The sequence below is a fragment of the Daphnia carinata genome, chromosome 1 (genome assembly GCF_022539665.2).
Source record: "Daphnia carinata strain CSIRO-1 chromosome 1, CSIRO_AGI_Dcar_HiC_V3, whole genome shotgun sequence".
Lineage (NCBI taxonomy): Eukaryota > Metazoa > Arthropoda > Branchiopoda > Diplostraca > Daphniidae > Daphnia > Daphnia carinata.
Window position 1 is genome coordinate 8,175,477 of NC_081331.1, and position 13,330 is coordinate 8,188,806.

Sequence of the window (13,330 nt, forward strand, 5' to 3'; positions counted from 1 at the left end):
TTTCGCGTATTATAATCAATTTTTATTCTCAAAGATCAGCGTATTACACAACGACGTAGATCGAACACATTGAAGTTTGTTTCTGCAGTTTTCGTTCTATTAGTCAGCCTTCTGTGCACCGTATTTGTTCGCACAGTAGCTTTTCACAGAACAGCGCAACATTTCCTTACGTATCTTGGCCGTTCGGTAACGTAGGTCCCATCTCCGTCGTAAGCGATGTGGATAATATCCTGCGTTTATCATAACGCCGACGGTCATCGATGCAATGCGGAGGGTAAACTAAATAGAAGAGGAAACAATAGCAGTGCAAGCACATTTCCCTAGATTTTTTTTGTTAAATTTTACTTTTAGAATTCGTTACCTTGCCTTAGCATATTGAGAGATACGTATCTAGACTTTCGAAAGCACGTTGTATTTTTATTTGATTTTTTTTTTGTTTTTTGTTTGACTCATTTAAACAACAGTTGATGAACTATTGCTAATAAAACAGGTGATCCAATCTAAAGCAACTCGGAGCCAAGGTTCCGTCTACGTACTACCCACCTAATTACGCCTTTCGACAAGTACTAAGGTTCAACGAACACTGATTTATGGAATGTATGTGAATAATAATGCTCAAAGACGTACGCCGAAATGTGAGATAATAGGAGGCGACTTTAGATAGGGGTAAATTTGACTAGTTATGATGGGGGAAAAAAACATCCGCACTTTGCCGTCATAGACTAGGACTCTAACGTACTGTATGACTGCACATTTTGCGAGAATCAGTAAACGGGTGTGCAATCACATCTAAAGACTGATCAATAAAACAGTTCCAAATACCAAATACTCAACTACTCTAAAGCTAGGAAAGCTCAGATGATGCGTGATACAATAATCAAATAGTAGCTTTAATAGTAACGATAATAAGGATTAGAAAGTACGTAAAGGATCCAATAGAAAAACTGGGAGTAGACGTAGCGCGCCGAGGCAGGACCACGAATTCCGTCGATAACGAATTTAAGGACAACAATCGGGCATCAAAAGAAGGCTACAAACACAAAAAATTTTTGAACAACGTTTGACGACATTTGTTTCCACGAGACAACCGATGTATTACGCGATTTTCTTTTTCTATTCGTCCAAAAAGCGTGAAACGTTTCAGTTGCCGTTACTCAGTTCCGTAAGGTCATTAAGGAAGCTCTCCGGAGTCAAAAGGTGAGAAGAGCCTACGAGCAAATTCCAAACACAATCAGTGATGTGCTCATTTAAAACAAAACAAAAATAAACGTAGCAGCAAAAGGTACTGACCGACAATGACTTCCCAGTTCTTGACGGCATTCGTCACTTCATATGCCGACCTCATTTGCGAATACGAGACTCCACCCATTACAAAAACGATTATGCGAGGAACGTTCCTCACATGCTGCTGAGATTTGCCTTTATGCCAGTACCGCGCACTGGTAAGAACAAAAACAAACAAGATACACATAATTTTTTTGCGACAACTGAATACACGAAGTGGTTACCTGGCCGGGGCATTTCGGGAGACAGGAGCAGCGGGGCGTCCAGCCAGAAATGGAAAATGTCTTTGATCCAACTTGTCTTCGATAGCATCTTCGGCGATATCTTTTAATATGGGAGTCCAACGGGACATTTGGTAAGTTTGTTCTATAATGCGTTCCTTTCGAGTGATTTGATGGATTTTCTTTCGAGTGCCATAGAAATCAAAATTCGACAGTCAAAATTAAAACTGATACTTCTATTCAGTAGGAATTCTTTTTTTTACGTCGACTGCAACATTGAGACCCAACAAAGCCATGTTAATAATAATGCTACGCTCGTTAGGTGGAACTTGGGCGTGCTGAATCAGCTTGGTAAGATTTTCTTCCGAAATGCCATTCTTGGAAAGAACGTAAAGCAAAATGATTCGGATTTTATCAAAATAGCTGACTTTCGTGTCCAGAAGAATTGGCACAATGTTCCTCGTATGATCTTTGATTTTCTCCCCTTCGGCATCTGTCCCCATGGCTAGATCCTAAATCCAAAGCATAATTGTTAATTACCAGAGGGATCGTGTAACGATCCCGAAAGGTAATTGTAATTGTGCTAGAAATAAATGAAGAGACGACCCTAAGGGTGTAGACCCATTTATTTAGCTCTTTAAAGAAAAAAACAAAGGAACACCTATTCCTTTCCTAATGCCTGGATACGCCCCCTCTCTTCAGACTTATTTCACCAGGGCTTGTAACAACTTTAACAACATAAACAACTAAACGAAACAATGATTATGAAATCAGAGATGGACCAGAGAAAAAACCTGACGTAATTCTGACAGGGGAAAAAACTCTGTCCGTAACGGTCATGAAAAAGGGTAACAACAGTAGTGCCATTCAAAGATCAACTCGTTAAGAGAAGACACAACAAAAAATTGCAGTTCTTCTATAGCTGCCATCTCGCCAGGGGTTTTCTTAGCCATGAAGCTGATTTGCCGGACGTTCGATGGACTGATTCCAGTTATGACCACTGCCTCCGCTGAAACCTCTGGGCTTTCTGGCTTGGTTTACTCTATCAGAAACCAAAATATAATAAAAATACAAAAGGCTGACGGATATCAAACCACACAATAATTCTCCATAAATGAAGCCAGGGTGGGTTTGGGTGGGAGACAGACCCTTAGAGTCGTCTCTTCATTTATTTCTAGCACAATTACAATTACCTTTCGGGATCGTTACACGATCCCTCTGGTAATTAACAATTGTGCTGCGAAATGCCATTTCGTTAGACCCTAAGGGTGACTTTGTAGATTTGCTTAAATGTGAGTTTGTCCGAAGACTGATGATTCAACCGTTGCCTCCGCCGATCGGTTGTAAAATCTTCTAAACGTCGATTCGTGAGACCAGCTTCCCGCTTTTAAAATTGCATCCATTGACAATCCGTTGTTTGACGCTTTAGAAGCGGCCGCGCTTCTAGGTGAATGTGCCCCAAATACCTTCGTATTGATCCCGGCTTCCTTTAGGACGGATCTTATCCATCGACTCACCGTGTTGGGTGACACTGGTTTGTGCGGAGCAATGACTGCTATAACCAGCCTATCACTGTTGTGTTCCGCTCGAAAACTACTAGTGCGCTCCTTGTATGACTCCAACGTCCTAACCGGACATACCTTTTGATCTGGACAAGCTGTTAAAGAGAATGTTTGCAATGGACCGCTTCTCTGAGCTTTCCTCGGCGCCCCCAACGCGATTTTTACGCTATTTGAACCGAATACTAACGAACTGTATTCAATTGCCGCAATTTCTGAGACTCGCATGAGCGTCGCTAGCGCAATCAACGTTACCATTTTGTACGCTAACAGGTACAGAGGTAACGAATCGTTTTCTCCTAACGAAGAAACAAAGGTGAGGACTTGATTAGGATCCCATGTTGCATTGTATCTCGGACGAGGCGGATTTCGATTGTAACAACCTTTGAGCAATCTTACTACTTCCGGCCGCTCGCTTATGCTCACGCCCTCCGCTGGCTTAAGAGTGCTCGACAACATCGACCTATGAAGATTAATAGAACTATACGATTTACCCGTCGCATGCAAATTTGTTAAAAATTCCAAGATGTCCGCTATAACAATGGAGAAGGGATTCGAACGCCTCCCCATACACCAATGCACCCAATTTCTCCATGCTGACTCATAAGCGGTTTGGGTGTTGGGCCTAATTCCGGCCATGAGTAAGTCGACCACCGTTGTCGAAAATCCTCGCTCAAGGTACTGTCTCCTGACAGCTTCCAGACGGCCAAGCGTAGCGCATTGTTCCAGGTAAGCGGGTGAGTTTCGTCCAGTGCTGATTTCAAAAGGGTCTGAGACGGCGCAAGAAGACGTGGGACGTCGCAGGAGAGCTCCAGCAATAACGGGAACCACGGCTGGCCTATCCAAACTGGGCAAACAAAAACCACTACAGATTTTTCCCACCTGATCTTTCCTAAGCATTTGAAAATTAAGGCGAATGGTGGGAAACAGTAAGCCAATAACCCTTTCCAATTGACTGAAAAGGCGTTTGTTGCCATTGCGCCAGGTTGCGGATGCCACGAAATTAATGATGGAAGCTGTGCGTTCCAAGGTGTTGCGAAAGCGTCAACGACTGACGGCCATAGTTCCTGAATGCACTTGAAAACGCGCGGATCCAACTTCCAATCCCCGGCGTCAGGCCCGACCCGTGACTCTTCATCCGCAACGATATTTAATTTACCCGCTACGTGAACCGCCTCCAACGATATGCCGCGGTTCTCGCACCAAGTTGTAAGCTGGGCAGATACGTTAGTCAGGGCCTGAGATCGAGAATCCCCGCAATGATTAATATAGGCTACAGCTGTCGAATTGTCCAAGAATACCCTAATTGAGATATTCTTAGACTGAGCAGCGAACGCCTGTACCGCAAAGAACGCTCCTAATAGTTCGAGCTCGTTAATGTGCTTTTTTATATCCGCTGGCGTCCAAGATCCTCTCGTTCTGATTTCATCACAGCATGCGCCCCAACCTGATAGCGACGCATCTGTATAAATCTCGAGATCTGGTGTGTGGGGAAAGAAAATTTTATCTTGGGTTTTGTTTAGATTAAACACCCACCATTCCAGGTCCTCACGAGCCTCACGAGCTTCCGCTGAAAATGAGCATCTAGTCTTTAAATTGAAATTGGCCGATTGCGCTTGTTTGATGTAGAACCGTTGCAATCTACGGTAATGCGCCTGAGCGTATGGAATCGCTGGGATCGCCCAGGTAAAGTTGCCCATGATAGACGCAATCTTTCGCAAAGAAATTGACTCCGCCGCATGCGCCGCCTCACACATCTTCTTAACTGCTTTTACTTTGATGTTTGGCAAGGCGAAGGACAATCGAACCGAGTCGATTACTAGCCCCAGATTCTCCGACTTGCGTAGGGACCAACACGGATTTTTCCCAATTTATTAAAAAACCCAGATGTTTTAGCAACTGGATGGTTACGTTAAGATCCCCTAATGTGCTTTCTTCAGACACATTCAAAATTAAGATGTCATCCAAATAGATTATCAGTCTTACGCCCTTTTTTCTCAAAAAACCCATGACAACCTTGAGAATTTTTGTAAAAATCCTTGGCGCGGAAGCCAGACCAAAGGCCAGACAGGCAAATTGGAATAAACGCCCCTTCCACTGGAACCGCAAAAACTTTTGGTGGGCAGCACAAACCGGCACCGTCAGGTAGGCGTCTTTTAAATCTAGTTGAACCATCCAATCCCCTTTTCGTAAAAGAAAACGAGCCGATTCTAGATTTTCCATCTTGAAGAATCGTACCGAATAAATTGATTCAAGGGCTTCAGATTAATGATAGGCCTAAACCCACCCGATTTTTTGGGAATCACAAATAAAGAACAAAAGAACCCTTCAGACCCGTCGGTGATTTCTCTAATAGCCCGCTTTCTGACAAGATCCCTCACTTCTCTGTCACACACTGCCTCCATCTCTTTGGACATGACAACAGGGACAGAAATTGTGCGTTGAGTAGGTGAAATGCTGAAATCGAGTTTAACGCCATGCGATAAACTATCGAGGATCCATTGATCGTCCGTTACCACCGTCCAACGATCAGCAAAAGCTATCAACCTAGCACCCACTTGCTCTTCCGCCCGGCGTTTAGAACAAATAATAGATTGGGGATTAAAAACGTACCTCTGGCCTCCCCGTAACCAGGAACTAGCCCCAGTCGGTCGTCCTCTTTCCCCTCCAACTCGTTGCGGTGGCTGCTCCCTCGTCTTCCTCGGGCGCAAAACGAAAGGGTGCTCCGATGCTGATTGAGAATGGTCCATTGACTTGGACCATGAACTTGTCTTGGTCTTTGAGGTTTTAGCCAATGTTGCGTCCTGCGATGCTTCTTTAAGCATCGACTCCAGGAACTTTCCCGTAAAAAGGAGCTCTCGAGCCTCCTTTCCGGGTGCAAACGCTTGCGGGTCAGCTGCAAGAAAGTCAAAACCGGGTTCCACTAAGGCAACCACCGATCGCCTTCTCTGCCGGGTAACGTGGTGATAGGCGCGAGACCACTGCTGTAGTGCGTCCTTTACCAAATCCTGGGCTTTTCTTTCTGATTCTCCATCACTGAGGGAAAGAATGCGGGTATAAAGGTCTATAAGTGGCGGGCCAATATCCATGATCTTGAGATGCGTCGTGACCAGCGACTCCTCCGCCGCATTGACTGCTTTTAACTTCCCTTTATCCTTTGCCCGTCTATACATGTAGCCGTCGAGTTTGGGTGGTCTTAACGAAAATTCTTTGTCCACAAAATCAAGCGGAATCCTCTTTGAAATTGCTTTAGATTCGTTAGTTGGTACTCCTTTCGTCAACCAGCTGGAAAGAGCTTCGGTGACCTCTTGTGGCACTACCAACGGTACAGGCTCTTTACTACCATTCGACCTTAGACTACGGGGCTCTGGGGTACGCTCCTTTGATGAACCCGGCCTCGGTGAGCTGGGTACGGCTGGCGACCTGGCCGCTTGCTGCCCTGCCAAACTCTCTGGCCTTCGATTTGCTGGGCGCCATGGCCGCTTAAAGAATCCTTGCAGACGATCCTTATCTTCGTGGTCGTCTTCTTCGTGGTAGTCTTCTTCCTGCTCGTCGGTTCTGTTTCTATTGCCACGGTCAAAACTCTCACGACTTGGCTCACGCTCGCTGTCCTCATCCGTATATTGCCCATCCTCCACACGATTATATTCCGCACAAAAACTGTCACGGCGGGAATTATAATTCGCCGTATCACTCCAAAACCCTCGACTGGTCTCACGTGTGTAAAAATCCCGCACGTCATACCCATAGGTTGGTCTGACTCTGCCATAATCTTGGTCGTTACGATCGTAGATGGCGCGAGGTAGGGACGGTCGCGATAAAACCCACTCGGCGTTGGACGTGGGGGGGACCTTTTCCTTTCTTGATAACGTGAATCGTAGTAACTTCGGCGATCACGATAACGAGAGCGTTCTAAAAATTCTCTTTCCTGCTCCCTATTTGAAAAATTTACGGCACGTGGATCAAACCAATCGTTTCTATGCCTATCTCTGTAATTTCCAGGTGCCGACATCCTTACTCTGTAAGAGCTAAAATAAGTCTGAAGAGAGGGGGCGTATCCAGGCATTAGGAAAAGAATAGGTGTTCCTTTGTTTTTTTCTTTAAAGAGCTAAATAAATGGGTCTACACCCTTAGGGTCTAACGAAATGGCATTTCGCAGCACAATTTATGATAGGTTCAAACAGGGAATAATTTTTCTAAACATTTCGAATATTCGAAAAAGAAATTAATTAAATTGCAAGTACCTGTTCCACTTTGCGTGACTTATCAACATTTCCTTCATAGCACTTCATGCAGTCCTCCGCAAGATGAAGATGGGTTCCATATGTGGACAACTCTTTCTGGTATTGCGGCATTTTTTTTAATCATTTGTGATAGATCTTTCATAGAAGACTTGTCGCCTGCTGGCATTCGCTTGGATTCCGTGAACTTTTTCATGTTCTTCGTAACATTTCTATGAAAAATGTTTTTTTTTAACACTTATTATTGCCGACATAAAAAAAAAATAGAAATGTTTTACGTCAAGACGACCGCTACATGCTGATGACGCAATTCAACCCACAAATCGTCATTTTCGTCAAGTAATACTTCCCTCTCCGATCCACCGGCTGTGCTTTCGTATCTGAGTCATAATAGAAATTAAAGTATGTTTTTTTGGTCCAAAAATTCATCGTGCTACGAACTTATACGTCATTTTCAATTGGAAGTAAATCGTACGCCATAGCTTGCAAAGTCAACTCGTGAAGCAGCGAAGAAACACAATCGAATCCTCGATCAAGGATAATAAGCTGGGAACGCGCTTTTTCAGGACCTAAAGAGATTCATACGATTAAAATTGAATATCTCGTTTAAGAACATGGTGAGACCCACCTTCGCCATGGTTGGTTCGTCAGCTTTATAGGCATCGAGTTTATGTTGAACCAGTTGGGCAAGTTCAGCATTGTGACCATTAAAACTAATTGCGAAATTTAAACTAAACAAATAAACTAAACTTTATACAGCTACAGCAAAGAGAAGAGAAGAAAGCTAGGTTAATGGAAGAAAAGCAAAGGGAGGCTGCACAAATGGAACGCTAGGTCCAAGAAGAAAAGAGAAGAGATGAACTTAAACGACAAATGGAATTGGATAAAAAACAGCAATGGAAAAAAGACTTTGATGCTCAAGTTGAACGATTGAGGTATGTAGAATATTTGTGTACTCCATTATTTTCGTCTTAGGATGTTTCCCTCACAGGGTAATGGACTTTGAGGCAAATGAAAAACGACGAGAACAGGAGAGATTGATAGCAGAAGCTGCAGGGTTGGAGGCTATTAAAGAAGAGATAAAAAAGAAAGAAGAAGAAAGAGCAAGAAAAAAACAAAACGGGTATAATATATAAATTTTTTTTTCTAAACAATTGTTTTGGATCATATACTGTGTATTTTTAGAGAATTTTTGACCAAACAACATTTGGCAAAACTGAGACAACGTTCGAAAGAAGTGACCGCTGATCTAGAAAGAGAAATGAATTTTGTGGAAAAGCTAACGAAAGTGATCGTTCCGAAAAAAGGGAAAAAACACTTCAAGACATAATGCGATTTTTAGAACTCCTTGAAAACCATCGTCAAATTGAGAAAGAACGCTTGCAGCAAAGCGAGTTTTTATTCCAGTAATTTACGCTTCCTTTTTGTTTAGTTGTTAAGTGAATAAATTTATTTTAACGTATCTCTTTCGATAGGGAAAAGGCAAAAAAACTGTGGGAAAAACGAGAATCAGAGTGGGGAAGCGGAAAGATTAGCTCGCAAGAAGTTAATGGAAGAAGTGATAACGATCCAGAAAAAACAGGCAAGGCACCTATCTTTGTATGAACAATTTCAACCGCCCGTTCTACATAGTTCAAATTTCTTTAGATTGACGAAAGACTGCTTGTAGCATGGCAAGAAAGAGAGCGACTTTTACTTGATCGGGAAGAACTTATTCGCTCGCTCGAGAGCTACCATAATCAAATGAAGATGAGGGAGATGGAAACCAAAAATACACAAATTCAAACGAAAGTGCAGCTGTTGGCCCAAATTGATCAAAAACAGCGTAGTGAAGAAGAATTATTTAGGCTAGAAGAGCAAAAACGCAAACACCAAGAAACCAATGGAAGTAGCCCACAACCAAAAACATTGGAATATTGCAATGGATAAACTTGAACTTTAATATTACAAATACTTCATTCTTTTCTAAATTCGAAGCATTTTTCATGTTTTTCTCTTCTATCGATAATACTCTTGGTGTAGTTTTTAAAATGTACTAGTCCGCAAAAATGGTATCTTAAAAAATTTACTGTATCTCTTATCGGAACTCATCGTGCTCCATGGATAGACAAAGTACCAACGGAAGCATTAGGAGTACGCTCCGTTTCTCGATGCTTTTTAAAATGATTTTCCAGTAAGTGCTACATCCTCCAAGGAAGATTTTTTTTTTCAATTAAACGGCAGGTGATGTTGTTCGGCAGAATTAAATTTTGAATGCCAGACCAAAGTATGATCCGGTAGTTTTCGTATTCTTTTCACAACGCAAGGTCACTAACTTACATTAACTCAAGAATCATTATAACCTGTCTAAACTGATCCGTCGTAATCGGTGTTGTATCCCCGATTACAGGCCCCTATCAAAATCGGGTTTGGGAGGGAAAATTTGACGCCCCGAATCCCGAAATGCATCCCCTGATGAGTAGAATGGTCCCGACTGGTTCAGGTTTTTAGAAGATAACAACAAGTTCAAAACATAATCAGTTTAAAAAATTAATAGACAAACCACGGTTAAATGTCGGCTGAAATAGGGCATGCCCGTACTCCTTTTTTGACCGAAGGCCAATCCCAAAGCTGAAGAAAAAAGTCAGGACATTGCATTCGAACGGATTCGAATGCAATGAGCACTAAGTACGGTCACAATATTGGAGGAATGACCGTGTGCTTGGTTCGTGATTTGGAGTCACAAGTGTAGGGCGGTGCCTATCACTCGACCCACTGCACCAACCCGACTTTTTTTTTTACTTACATTTACGTACTTACACCTAACTTACATCTAACTTACATCTACAAATATAAGTTGTTTCATCCAGTCCCTTATACTGTTCAACCATCGCTGACAAACGGCTGCTGCTCATTATGGCGTCTATTGAGCTTAAATGTTAAATTTCGCCAACACGGTGAGCTATTTGACGATTATAAAAAATGAATTCTATTCGCGACTTGCTGTGTTATTATTGTACCAAATCTCATTTATGTTAGAAAAATTTTAGCACGCAAAAAATGCTACAATAGAAATTGAAACGGGTGCAATCACGGAGCGTGAGTGAAACAGGTATACCAATCCCGCCATAAGACCTAGAAGCTACCCTTCGTCTGCCACTAGGTGGCACTCGAGTAGTATGTTTCTATGAAAATTTTTTTATTGATTGGTTTTTTTTTTAACTTAATGACCTTAAAATTGTTTTTCGTTATTCTGCATAATTTATTTTTTTAAATTCAAACACACTTCTAAGTAATATGAGGAATAGCAGTTTAGTTATGCGGGAGATTTTTCACAATTAGTAATAATGCTTTCTTTGTGTTTCTTTTTTCTATCGCCATACAATCCGATGCTGGCTTACATAATGAAAATGCTTCTTGGTGATACGTACTATTGTATTTTTTCTATATGAATATATATACTGTATATTTTTTTTATTTCACAGTTGGAACATGATTTTCACTGGAAATGCCAATTGCGTAGCCTAACAGAAGGAAATCTTTATGCAATACCGTACAGAAAGACTATCTGCGGAGAAAGAGAAGTGGGCCATTCAATGAAGCTACCATTAAAAAAAATCAACGTATTGAGCAGAAAGTGTGTGTTATTTGAATTCTCTGTCTTTGTGTATCATGAACTGTAACTCAAGAAGCATAGTTGATGAAAATATTCGTTTTTGTTTAAGGGATTGAAAAGGATCGTAGGTTAGGTTAACAGGGTCTAAACCGAATGGAAAACGAAGTTTTCACCTGGAATTTCTATTCCCGGTTAGAAATCCACTCCTTCTGCTGAAATTATTAAAGTAGCAATGGAGCAATATTTTTTTCTTCTATATGCCCCAGAGAAAATGGTATATTAGTTTTTTCAACAAACGGCTCTAATAAATGCAGTACTTTGCTACGGTGTTGGCAGATTTGGGGAAGAATATTACATTTTGTTGGTGTAAAAGCAGGAAAATGTAGCTCTAGTTTCCGAAAACCAATATAGTAGCCTCGACTGGCGAACAATCAAAATAGAATTTCTAATGCAGTGCTTTGTTTTCGTTTAGAAAGAGGAATTTTTAATGGATCCAGAGGTTACACTATTACACAAACCTTATCGCACATTGCATACTGTGTCTGTTTTTAAAGAGGTAATGTGCTTTATCTGACGTCCGCTGACGATTTCTTTTAATCAACCAATGCAAATAATGCTGAGCGGTAGGATCCAGAAGTCTCATCCTGTACAGGAAAACAAAATCGATTTTCTCCTAACTCGTTTTGGGAAACGTATGCAGTTTATCTGGTAAAAATGGTTGGTATAGCCAACTCAGCTTACCGACATATCAGTGCTACGTAAAACTGCATAGATTTTTTGATAGGCAGTTTTGATGTTACTGAGATCGATTTCGCAACGAGTGATGATAAATCGCATCAGGTCTCGGTTTGCCTTTCCAGCTCCAGCAATAGACGCATGGAACCGGGAGGCAAAGTATTTTGCAATGTCGCGCCTATCGTTCACTGTATAAAATTACTCTGTTCGAACAATTCAATCTTACTTCAAATGCAATGGGAACTTTAAATCGTACGTATGGACGTAAGCGCATTTCCCAAGTCTTTTTCGTCAAATTCGGTGGTAACAACGGCAGCGAGAGAGGTTCCATATGTTTCTTCGCAGAGGACGGCTAATTCGTTCACGCGAACATAGTTGCGCAAAGCAACACGTCTATGTAAACATTTTCGTTGGTTCCTTCGATCGCGGCACCTGAGCATGAATTTCTAATTGCATTTTCAAGACGACAATTACATACTCTTATGGATTCTTATAATAATTTTAGCTTCGGTATAGTAGCTACTAATAATGTTGGAATAGCCAAAATTCAACGCTGAGTTCGATTATGTTAGTGGTTTTCTCGTTGAACCAGCCATTTTCAAAATAAACTTAAAAAATGTGATGTTTTGGCATGTAACAATACACTGAATTGAAGAACTTATAGCGCGCCAGTACGCTACAGCGCTAGCGTATATCAAAGTTTTTTACCAAACCATAGCCTCTACGTAAAAACAAAGTTCATTTTCGTGTTCGTTGACAAATTTTGAATCTTATTCATATATCGTTATCTAGATTTAATGATACTATTTTTATAGGAAAATAATTTTAAGCCCGACAAAATAAGCCCGATATTTTGGTTTTTGTTTAATTCAAAAACTATAAGGACCTCGTCTAGTGCCGTTCGCTCTTACGATTGTACATAGTAAGATACCGGTACCCGCCTCTCGTTCGTGTACCGGAAGGAAAAGACGTAGGAGACGTTGAGCAAAAGCAATTCAAGGGCGAAATGCGCGCACTATTTCACCGTGTGCAAACACAATCAATTAGAAAATATGGCGGTCGTGACTGTGGGCCCCATCTGTCTACCGTTCGCCGTGCGTGTTTGTCACCGATAGAAGAAGTCGCTCTTGCATATTTACGGCCAAAGTACACTTACGTTTGATCACGTTTGGCCGTGATTGATCCAAGGGAAATGGTTGATATAGCCTCAAGGCGCTGACTTCCTTTTATCGAGTGACTACCGAATTTGAGAATTCGAGACCGTGCCGCTTGGCTGGTTATTCGTGTAGAGAGAGGCAGGAGTGGTTTGATTTAAGCTTTTCCCCCTACTCCCGACTTGGAGGATTGATTAAGTCGCAATGGAGTCATCTATGCCCATTGTTATTCTGAACGTGCATTATCCTTATGCTACAGCTGCTCCCCATACATAGCTCTTCTTTCTTTGTCTCTTTTTCTCTCTTTTTTGCTGTCGTTCTCTTAATTCAGCTCAAAGTCATCTTTGCCTGTCTTCGATCTACTTCTTTTTTTTTCAAAGCGCACGATACCAAGAGATCCATAGATCTGATGAAAAGAAGGAGACCTCAAAGATATAAAGAGGGAAAAGTTGGCCGTCTTGACGGCCAGCAAGCGCGCAATGCCAACTGCGCCTAAAACTAAATTGCCAGAGGGGCCTAATACCCCAAACCGAGCTCCACT

General features: G+C 41.8%; 2 pseudogenes; one reads left to right on the top strand and one right to left on the bottom strand.

Moving 5' to 3' along the window:
- Window positions 1-821: 821 nt before the first annotated feature.
- Window positions 822-7,757, bottom strand: LOC130702714 (protein ROP-like; annotated as a pseudogene).
- Window positions 7,758-7,919: 162 nt separating this feature from the next.
- LOC130702713 (trichoplein keratin filament-binding protein-like) lies at window positions 7,920-9,343 on the top strand (annotated as a pseudogene).
- Window positions 9,344-13,330: the final 3,987 nt, after the last annotated feature.